Genomic DNA, 11,792 nt, shown 5'->3' with positions numbered 1-11,792 from the left:
ATGACTCATAACTAAAAAGTTCAGGGTTCCCATATTTCGATGCCATAGTATCTAAAAATTTTCAAAAAGCTCCGAATTCGTTGCCATAGTCTTTTTACGCTTCTGTTTCTCAACCGGAGCACGGGATGAAACGGGTGTTGAAGACACAGGAGCTTCATCACTTGAGACATTGATCTCTTCCTCAATGACAACAAAAGGCTCGGTAGTTGGCAAAGGATCTTTTGACGACGGTCCATGACCTCCAATACCCGTGGACATACCACCCTCAAATAATCGCGCACATAGGTCGGGATATGGAAGACTTGTAGTCCTCAATGATTCGACATACCTATTGGTCTGTGTTAAAGAAACATATATAAATATACAAATAAAATAAAAAAATCGAAATAAAACAAGATCTAAAGTTAGAAAACAACCTCTATCTCCAAGTCCCATTCCTCGGGGGTCAAGTTAAACGTGTTTGTTGAAGGGTCATAAACGTTGTCGGTTTTGTTCTTTAATTTCAACCAAGCACCATATTTTCCTTTCAAGTAGTCAAAGTGGTTCCGCATTTGCTTTCGATCGACCACAAAATTATGTGTGCTTTTCAAAGTATCGGCAACTTTCTTCCACGAAAGTGCCTTCAAGCTAGAACCCTCTTTCCCATTTAACACAACCTCTAGAATACAACTTTCTAAAAGGTTTTGACAATGTTGGGATCCTTCCAACTAATCCTAACCCTTTTTTGTTGTTGGGTTTCACCCGTTTGTTCCATACCTATAACGAACCCATGTTAAACAAACCCAAAAACAAAACAAATATCGAGCTGCAAATCAGAAGCAATAAACAAGCTTTTGAGAAAACTACGGCAGGTTTCTAGCTTTTGAGAAAACTAATACAGATAAAATCGATTATATTCAGATGCGAATCAACAGATAAAATCGATTATATTCAGATGAATAATTAAGTTGATGAATTTTTCGTGTCTTTTGTCTAAGCTGCAAAACATGGTGGAAGATAAAAAATTATCTGCTTTACAAAGGGAAGAATGAAAGCCATTTGTGCTATCTCCTGCATCATGTAACATATCTACGGTTGGGCTATCGAACACGGATCCTAAGTGAATTGCCTCTTTTACTCCTTAGTTTTGTACTACCAATAACTTTCCACCGTGGTGGCATGGTTTTAGTTGACGTTGATGTTATCTGGATCAAATTATAACTTAGGTTGTGCAGCCTTACATACAATATTCGAGCTGTGGCCTCAAAATGTAATGAGTTGGACTTCTGCTACTATCAGGGATGAGGATTTTGGGTTTAGGTTCAAACTTGACAAAGATGTAAGAAATTTGAATGGGAGAATTTCTAGCCCCATTCCAAATTATTTGTGATTGTTAGAATCCCTTAATAGGGGGCTACTAATAACTTCTCATGAGAAAACTAATACAGAGCTCGTTGACCCTCCAGTGTGTAACAAGCAGCAACCAAGTTATCAAGCAAAATCAACAGATAAAATCGAGTAAAATCAAAAGCAATATCGAGTAAAATCAGAAGCAATATCGAGTAAAATCAGAAGCAATATCGAGCAGCAACGAGCAGCAAAATCAACAGATAAAATCGAGTATATTCAGATGCGAATCGAGCATCAACGAGCAGCAAAATCAACAAATAAAATCGAGTATATTCAGATGCGAATCGAGCATCAACGAGCAGCAAAATCAACAAATAAAATCAAGTATATTCAGATGCGAATCAAGCATCAACGAGCAGCAAAATCAACAGATAAAATCAATTATATTCAGATGCGAATCGAGCATCAACGAGCAGCAAAATCGAGTATAATCTATAGATAAGGAGAAGAGTTACCTTTGGAGAAGAGAAGATTGGATAACGAGCAGCAAAATCGGCCGATTAGGGTTCTGTTGAAGGAGCGACTATTGGAGGAGAAAAGAGAGGCGTGGTTTTGTTGAAGGGTAGGTAGGTCATTTTCTTGGCTTAATGTGGACAAGTCATGGTACCTGCTGTGCGAATAAGCCCATGTCTGGGCGAATAAGCCCGAAGTAAACAGCCTAAAATGGCTGTGCAAATAAGCTCATTTATCCGGTAAGCTCATTAAGCAACCGTTTTCAACTGTTGTTCCACTCTTAAGGATGGGCTCTTACGCATTACTCAGCTGGTCAAAATCTAGTAGACTAGTAGTTAATTGTTGATTTTTAACCACCAAATCTAGTTGCACCATCTCTTGTAGTGACGGATTGACAGCAAAGGGCTAGGGATCCTGGGCCCCATCACGATGATGTCGACAAGTGTTTGATTTTTTTACTTGTAATTTCTAAAAATATGAGAGAAGGACCCCACAAAATAAAACCCAACATCCCAACCCATCCCATCCCAACCCAACCTAATTAACCCATCCCATCCCATCCCATAAAATAAAACCTAAGGCATAAATTCATTAGTAAATACTAACCGCTTCTAGATCTCTCATGTCTCTACAGTCAAGATACGAAACATTGACTAAAAACAAGATTCATGCCTACGAAACAGAAGTTACTGATTTCTTAGAGATCATTACATAGGGTAATTTTTTAGTTAATTATTATTATTTTTATATGGTGGTCCCAACGACAATTTTTTCTAGATCACTATTGATCTCTCGTATAGCGTAGAAATCAAGGGAGTCACTCTACTTCATGGGCGTTGGAACCTCTAAAGTTGTTGCGTCAACATGCGCCACTTGTGCCTTGAAGAAATTCGATTCATCGAAAAACGCAGAACATGATTGAATGCTTTTTAGTATGACAAAAGAATTGGTTTGTTGCCTTGCATCTCTCCCGGGTTTTTCCCATTGATATATATGAGCACAAGATCGTATGTATGATGTGAGCAAATGTTGGCAAAGCTTCAGCCATAACCCCTTTGGGAGACCCGTGATCTCTTTCAATTTACCTTGTCAACAACATTCGGTTCATATGTTCCACAACTACCTTTCTTAGACACATGTTCAACAAGTTAACAACTTTGAAGATCCAATTCAATCAAAACGAATCATTTCATTGATTTCATTAACGCCGAAATTGTAGATTGAACCAAGAACACAATACATGAAGATATAAGCTAACAAATATTCTAATAACAAACCCAATGAAAACCTGCAATTTCACATGGAAAAAAACGAGAATCTAATGTTAATCCCAACAAAAACACGAAAGAAACACTTAGACAACATCTATACACAGGAAAAAAATCAATACCATCAGTATCATATGATGTCGACTGAACACCATCAAAATTCTCCAACAAATCACTCAAACAAACACCATTAACATGTGCATCAGAAGTCGTGTTCTCACTAACAGGGACGTTTCAATCTTCTTGGAGGCCTGGTTACATCCAAAACTTTTGATTGTATTGCATAAATGAGATAAAAGAGAATATATGTTAAGAACAAAAATGCGCTAAACCTAAAACGATTAACAATCTGAAACTAAACCTAAATCATTAATGATTTGAACCTAAAACCAAACAATTAATGATTTGAACCTAAATAACTTCGGCTATAGTTTTACGTGGGTCGATAAAAGACCCTAAGGGCCCTATTCAAACTCTCGCATTTGACATGCTAATGGACGGTCATGTATATATCTATACTATATTATAAAGTATTTAACAAAAACTCTTAAAAAATTATGCATGAAGTACTGTTTATTGATGCATATTAATTAAAATTCAAGATTACAAGTAAATTTTGCTTAAGTACAACTTATTAAAACTTCATGTTTGAATTCGTGTAACTAACTATAGATAAACATAATCAAATACGAGATATACATCTCATTTGGAATATAATAATTTAAAATATAATTAGTATAATCATTAGTTATAACAAAATACTAAATTATTATATTTATAAAAATTATATTATTAAACGATAAACAAATTATTTCGTTATTAAATTTAAATTAAATTATAAATAAAATATTGAATTAAAGAAATTACATAAAAATCAGAACTTTAAATAGTAAATTTGATACTAATATCGATATATTTTTTCCAAATTTTTATGATATATTTAAATTTATATTTTATTTAAAATAAAAACATTGTCGTTTACTCAAAACCACTAAAAACCGTATTATATCGAAATAGATAAATAATAAAAAAAACATTAAAATTAAAATATATTTCGTTATATTATTCAAACACCCTTCTAATTATATACGCATGCATACACATGAAAGATTGGCAAAGTATGTGATTACATCATTTGAAATTTCTATAGAAATGCTATCATGATTTTTTAGGCGTTACAACTTAGTATTAATTTTTTATTTTTATAAAAGGAAAATGAGAAATTTTATAAATAAATAAAAAAAACTAAAATGCCCCTCATTTAATTTAGCCCCTTACTTAAAGGTCAAACATGGACCATGTTAGTTAGAAACACAACGATCATAAAAAAAATCACCAAGACCAAATCTATAATAATCGTAATACAGGAACCTTACTAAAAACATCAAAACATATGGTCCAAATCCGTAAATTCCACTTTTATTTAATTTAGATATTTTAAATTTAAAAAAATAACCTATTTTAGTTTTATATATAAGAGTTTTATTTAATTGTAAATGATAATGGTTAAAATTTAATTCATGCTTGTTAAATTTGAAAAAAAGTAACTTAATTAGTTTATTTGAAGCAACTTATACTTTTCAATAAAAATACTTATCAACTTATTATAAGTTAGAAGGGTTTAACTTTTTCAAAAACTTCTTATTACCGGTTTGGCACCGATATAAGCTGTTTATCCAAACACTCGAAAGTGCTTATTACCGATTTCACATCAGAATAAGTCGACAAGTTGTTTTTTTATAAGCAATCTCAAATACTCTGTTGATCAAGAGTGACAAAATAATCTTGTGGTATTGTAAACAAATTTATTTACACATCAATTTTTGCAAAGTCAGACCTCATACTACTTACTGTAGTTCCTAGAATTCTCCAATTTGTTGCCATCAATAAGCTCCAACCTTTTGTGTCAATAAGTTATTCACATACGCTTTGAGTTCCCAACATCTGTGGTCGTTAAAAACCTTCAATCCTCACCCACATGCTTTCTGTTTCTGGAAACTTCAAATCTCCATCTGGAGTACTTGATTAGTTCTTACAATAAATAGCAACTGTCTTTCACCTTCTTCAACTAATTCCACTGTACTTCAAACCTATATTATAACTTTCCTTATTTAGAAACATAAACCATCTCATCTTGTTTCTGGTTCTTTAGTCTTATCTTCCATGGCTGCCGCTGCTGGAGCTGTAATCAGACCATCGGTGCTTACTCCTGTTACGAAATAAACTAAATCTCCACATTTGTTTATGACTTTTTTATAAAATTATGTCGTTAAAAATTAATAGCACGATTTATTTATAAGATGTCCTAAATTTGTCAAGACGTCTATAAATTTATTACAACGCTTTTACGTATGACGCATGTTGTTTGGGTATTGGGACACTTACACATTTTGAACGTCCTGTAAAACCGATATTGTAGTGTAAATCCATTTTTCTTGCCTTAAAACCGATAACATCCTGCTTACTCCTGTTTGAAAAGTGTCTTATGAATGAAAGGTTAATACGACACTTTTCAAAAGTATCATATCATGTATATATAATGTTTGATCAGTCGATTTATTTTGTCATTTTAAGTTGTTTAACTTTATTGACAGAATTTGTTACGCATATAACTTCATTTAACTACTTATTGTAATATCTTTTGATTATGGGACCCATTTCTGGGCCTAAACAATTAATGTCCCATTATATTATGTAATCTACTAGATTTTCCTAAAAAACCAATTTCCTTGCAACGCTAGTTTAGATTTTACACCATACACTATAATAAAATTAGATTTATAGGATGCCAAAAATTTCTAAATGTCATAATAGAGTGTTCTATAATTTATAGGACCAAAAGCGTCTTATTCATATTATTTGATATATAGAATTATTTCAAAAACTGTCCTATAACTTCTTACAAGTGTCATATGATTAAAATAGCTAATATCATACTTTGTATTCAGAAAGTCCTAGAAAACTTGTTAAAACGTCTAAAAGTGTTCTATGCTTATTGATAAGACGTTTTATTGTTTAATTAGTCCTATAAACTGATCCTATAAGTCACTCTATTAGAAAACTTGGATATTATATGCTTCTATAAACCCAAATTTGTTACACGTAAATTCTCTAACAGTAGCAATCACACATTTTGTTACACATTATAATCTTTAGTTGTTGTCATTTCAAACTTAAATTGCAGATACAACCTGGATAACAGCATGCACTACACCAAATGTTGTCTTAGACAATAAATGTAAATTGCCTATGTTGCTTAAGATACACTAAGACAACAAAGGCTATTATATGTTGCCTAAGTTTCCTCTAATGCAACATATGGTTCTATGTTGCCTAAGTGTGACCTTACGCAACATATAAATAATTCWATGTTGCCTGCTTGTATCCTAGGCAACATATTAGCCTACGTTGCCTTAGTTCAATGTTGGACACTCATATTTTTTTTGAAATCYGTCAAAATTTACTTAGTCAACATATATTCTTATACTATGTTGTATAAGGTAAAAAACATAAATCCAACAAAGTTTACTTAGGCAACATATATTCCTATTTATATGTTGCCTAAGGTAAGAATTATAAATTCAACCCAATATACTTAGGAAACATATATTCTTGTTTCTATGTTGCTTAAGGTAAACAAATTGATACTTCCAAGGTGACAATTGACATGGTACAAAAGATTTATCATAATTTACTAAGGGAACATATACTATTGTTTCTATGTTGCCTAAGCTTAAAAACATAATAACTCCCGATAGTTGAAGATTTTAAGATTGACATAAGTTTTAGGTAGACAACTGACATTGTACGATAAATCCATCACATTTACTTAGGCAACGTAACCTTTTGTGTGGAACGTATTGGATTTTAACGAATGTTAGTTGCGCTTTAACGGTTTTATTGGGCTTTACTGGATCATATTGGGATTTAATTAATGAATCGTATTGGTCTTGAATGAAACATATTGGACTTTAATGGAACGTTTGGACTTTAATGGAACGTATTGGGCTTTAATGGAACGTATAGGGCTTTGGTGGAACGTATTGGGCTTTAATGGATCGTATTGGTCTTTAATGAACCGTATTGAGCTTTCATGAACCGTATTGGGCCTTAATGGATCGCATTGGACTTTGGTGATACGTATTGGGCTTTAGTGGAACGGTTTGTGCTTTAATGGATCGATTGGGCTTTAGTATAACGTATTGGGCTTTAACGGATCGTATTGGTCTTTAATGAACCGGATGGATTCTACATTGCTCCTGCTTTCATGGACAAGCTTGTTGTTCACATCACCAAGAACTTCATGACATTACCCAACATCAAGGTAACCCAACATACCTTTTATTCTACACAGCGTCATTTTCTAACTTTTATCTTCATGGTCCTATTGGATTAATCATTAATTAATCGAGGGTATACAGGCTGCCTCGGACATCCACGATTAAGAAAAAACCAATACCTTTACACTCAAGGCCGGCCCTGGCCACGTGCAGCCCGTGCGGCCACACAGGGGCATCAAAGTCTAAAGAGGCATTAAATTGTCATTTATTACTAGTTTTGGGTTTAATAATTTGGGAATTGGACAACTGAGCTTTAACTATAAAAACATGCCCAAGGCTAGTAGTGATGAATACTGAATGCACATCGTTGGGAAATTTTTGAAAGTTGGAAAAGTTTGTGTTTGTATAAAGTTGTTTGTATGAATAAAGTTGTTTGTATGAATTAATCTGTTTGTATAAGTTGAAAAAGTTTTTGTTTGAGAAAGTTTTTTCCTTAGATGTAAGGAGCGTTTTTTTAATTGGAAATGACATGTTTGGAAAAAGAAAAACTTGACTTTCTATATAAAACTCCCCCTATAAGTTTACTGGATAAGTCACTTTCTATATCATTAAACCACTAAGAAACAGTCATGCATAGTTGAGGGAATAAGTTGTTAGTTCCATTAAACTTATTAAGCTGCTAACAGATAGACTCTTAGCCTTTAGTTATTAGACCTCTTTTAAGTTTTACTTTTTGCTTACTATGGCAGTAATTTGGATGTAATTTACTATTTTAGTTAAAAATTAATTATAGTTTTCCTTGTCTTTTAAGTCTCATATATTAAAATAAAATTTCTATTTTGCTAATTTTAATTTGGAAAAAGGGAAAATTGAAAAAGAATGAAGCACGATCTTAATTCAAGATTTATTTTTTTATCATTCTACATTTTATATTCGGGGTTTTGGTTTTTATCCCCCCCCCCCAATTGTATTTTTTTTTATTATAATTAATAAAAATCAACATGGGGATGAGACACTTAGTTTGAATAAGTTCTAAACTCTTTAAAAAATTGCATGTTTCGTTGTTTCATTGGCTTAAAAAAATAGGCTTAGGAGCATTTTTTATTATTTTCGCACAGGGCATCAAAATCTTAGGACCGACCCTGTTTACACTACAACAAAATTGGATTTATAAGATGCCTATAATGTCTTATTAGAGTGTCTTATAGAGCTTAAGTTTATACCAAAAAATAAAACGCCTTGTCTAATTAAAGTTGTTATAATAAGTTTATATGACGCATTTGGATGTCGTAATTTTAGGACCTTTTTAAATAAAGTGTCATATAAGCTATTTTGTATGACAATTTGAGAATGTTCTACAAAAGGTCCTAAAAACTTGTTATGACATCCAAAAGCATCCTATAAACTTATTGTAACACCTTTTGACGTTATATTTATTGGTCCTATAAATTTAAGTCTTATAAGAAAATCTATTAGGACACTTAAATAATATAGAAATAATATAAACGCAATTTTATTGTAGTGTTATTAGTATGAAATGATTCCAAATTTTTTTTTATTAACTTGGATATCCAACCCACTATGCGAGCCGACTAGTCCCAGAGCGATCATCTGCTTTGTACATAGCCCGAAGTCACCGCATTATTTTGAACATGGCCACAAGGGGATTTTTATACCTCCTTGGATTTAAACTGTTCAAACTTAACAAGATTATACAATTTCAACTGCAGGTTCCACTAATCTTAGGCATTTGGGGAGGCAAAGGCCAGGGAAAGTCATTTCAATGTGAGCTTGTATTTGCCAAAATGGGTATCAAGTAGGTTTTTATCTTTCTAATGCTTTAATCTCCTAGTTTAAGTTTAAAACTTTGATCATTTCTGGTCTAATCTTTATATCCGATCTATAATTCAATCGATCCAGTCCAATCATGATGAGTGCCGGAGAACTAGAAAGCGGGAACGCTGGTGAACCTGCAAAATTAATCCGGCAAAGATACCGCGAGGCAGCAGATATAATCAGTAAGGGGAAAATGTGTGTGTTGTTCATCAACGATCTCGATGCAGGTGCTGGTCGGATGGATGGAACGACTCAATACACTGTGAACAACCAGATGGTTAACGCTACGCTTATGAACATTGCTGATAACCCAACCAACGTTCAGCTTCCGGGCATGTACAATAAACAAGAGAACCCTAGAGTGCCGATTATTGTCACGGGTAACGACTTTTCGACTTTGTATGCCCCTCTTATTCGTGACGGTCGTATGGAGAAGTTCTACTGGGCGCCTACTCGCGAAGACCGAATTGGTGTTTGTACTGGTATTTTCCGAGCTGACAATGTTCCTAGGGAGGATGTTGTCAAGCTTGTAGACACCTTTTCCGGGCAATCCATCGGTACGTTATCTGTTCTAGTGTGTTTAGTATAATAAAATCGGGTTTATCTGAAGTCAAAAATGTCTAAGTATTCTAAGTGACTGTTTTATAAGACTTATGTTTAAAAGATCAAACAATTGTACTTTAATATATAAGTGCTACAATAAGTTTATAGAGCGTTTTTGGATGTCTTAACAAGTTGTTTAGGAAAATTTTGAAATAAAGCGTCCTATAATTTTGTTATAAAAGATTACTTAAACAAGTATCTTATAAAAACAAGTCTTGTATAAAACGTTGTGTTTATATGACTCTTTATTTAAAAAATGCTCTTAAAAACCTTGTTAAGACGTCAAAAAACATTATATAAACTTATTGTAACATTTTTTTATCTAGGACGCACAATTGTTTGATATTTTAACTCACGTCTTATAAAGCCGTCTCTTTGAATATTTAGGAGTCATTTACAAAACACTTATTGGATAAGTACTTACGCAGCACTTAAGGGGTCCCAAACTTCATAGCTTACCCTATCAGGTAATATTCTAAACCATCAAAATGGATTGTTGGTAAGCGTCACTTACCCGGTAAGTGTTAATTGGGTAAGAGTCTTCTCTCTCACTTACCGAGTAAGATTCTCGGTCCTTGTTATGCGTCTTACAGGATAAGATTCTTCGTTCTTGCCATTTTACGCGGTAAGGTAAGCGCTTATTCAGTAAACGTTTGGTAAAAGACCCCTTATTTAGTCATTTTTAGTGTACTATATACCTGATTTTGTTATAGTGGTTGCAATATATATCATGAGAGCTTTTGAAAATGGTTTTCTATCTTGAAGTGATATATCAAGATCAATGGGCTCTTTCTGCAGATTTCTTTGGTGCTTTGAGAGCAAGAGTGTATGACGACGGAGTATGAAAGTGGATGACGGGAATTGGAGTAGAGAACATCGGGAAAAGACTCGTGAACTCACGGGAAGGGCCTCCAACTTTTGAACAACCGAAAATGACGATTAACAAGCTCCTCGAGTATGGAAATATGCTTGTTAAGGAACAAGAGAATGTGAAAAGAGTCCAATTAGCGGAGAAGTACATAAAGGAAGCTGCCCTTGGAAACGCTAATGAAGACGCCATTAAAAATGGAGCCTTTTATGGTTAGTTCGTCTCTTCCGTACAATAAACCTGATTTTATAAGATGCAAAAAATGTCTAATTGTTGTAATAGAGTGTACCATAAGACTTAAGTTTACAGGATCAAACAATAAAACGTCTTATATATCTAAAAATGTTACAAAAAGTTTATATGACGTTTTTGGACGTATCTGAAAATGCTACAAAAAGTTTATATGACGTTTTTGAACGTCTTAACAAGTTGTTGGATATACTTGTGAAAATAAATCGTCCAATTAACTTTTTATACTATTTGAAAAAGTGTCATATAAAAATATATATTCGTAAAACTGTAAAACATATTCTAAAATGTCTTATGAAATAACAAATACAACGCTTCATTTTAAAAATATTCTAAAAAACTTGTTAAGACACCCAAAAACATCTTATAAACTTATTGCAACACTTTTACATAAAACGCACGAGTGTTGGGTTCTATTAACTGGATTCGTATAAAATAGTCTACTATGACATATAGACATTTTTGCCGTCCTATAAACCTGATTTTGTTGTAGTGTATGATTCTTTCAGACCTTGATCAAAAGTTTTTTAATCTGAGTTTGTAAGATTTTAAAATGAATAAGTTATGAGAAGATTTTTAGTTTGATGTTTTTGATTCATGTTATGGATGCAGGCAAAGCTGCGCAACAAGGTAATGTTCCTGTTCGTGAAGGTTGCACGGATCCTTCGGCAGAAAACTTTGATCCACCGGCTAGGAGCGATGATGGGAGTTGCGTGTATAAATTTTAAACCATCGAGGGTTTAGGCTATCTACAAATGCAATCGAAGTATCCCGTAATTGTGTTATGTTTAGATATCGATCAACATTTTGTATGTTAAATGCAAGAATGTGATTTATACACGTTGA

At 33.2% G+C, this 11,792-nt stretch overlaps 1 pseudogene; it reads left to right on the top strand.

Moving 5' to 3' along the window:
- Positions 1 to 6,298: 6,298 nt before the first annotated feature.
- LOC112513439 lies at positions 6,299 to 11,674 on the top strand (annotated as a pseudogene).
- Positions 11,675 to 11,792: the final 118 nt, after the last annotated feature.

The sequence above is a fragment of the Cynara cardunculus genome, assembly GCF_001531365.2.
Source record: "Cynara cardunculus var. scolymus isolate 2C chromosome LG 5, CcrdV1, whole genome shotgun sequence".
NCBI lineage: Eukaryota > Viridiplantae > Streptophyta > Magnoliopsida > Asterales > Asteraceae > Cynara > Cynara cardunculus.
This window is presented reverse-complemented; position numbering and strand designations above follow the sequence as displayed.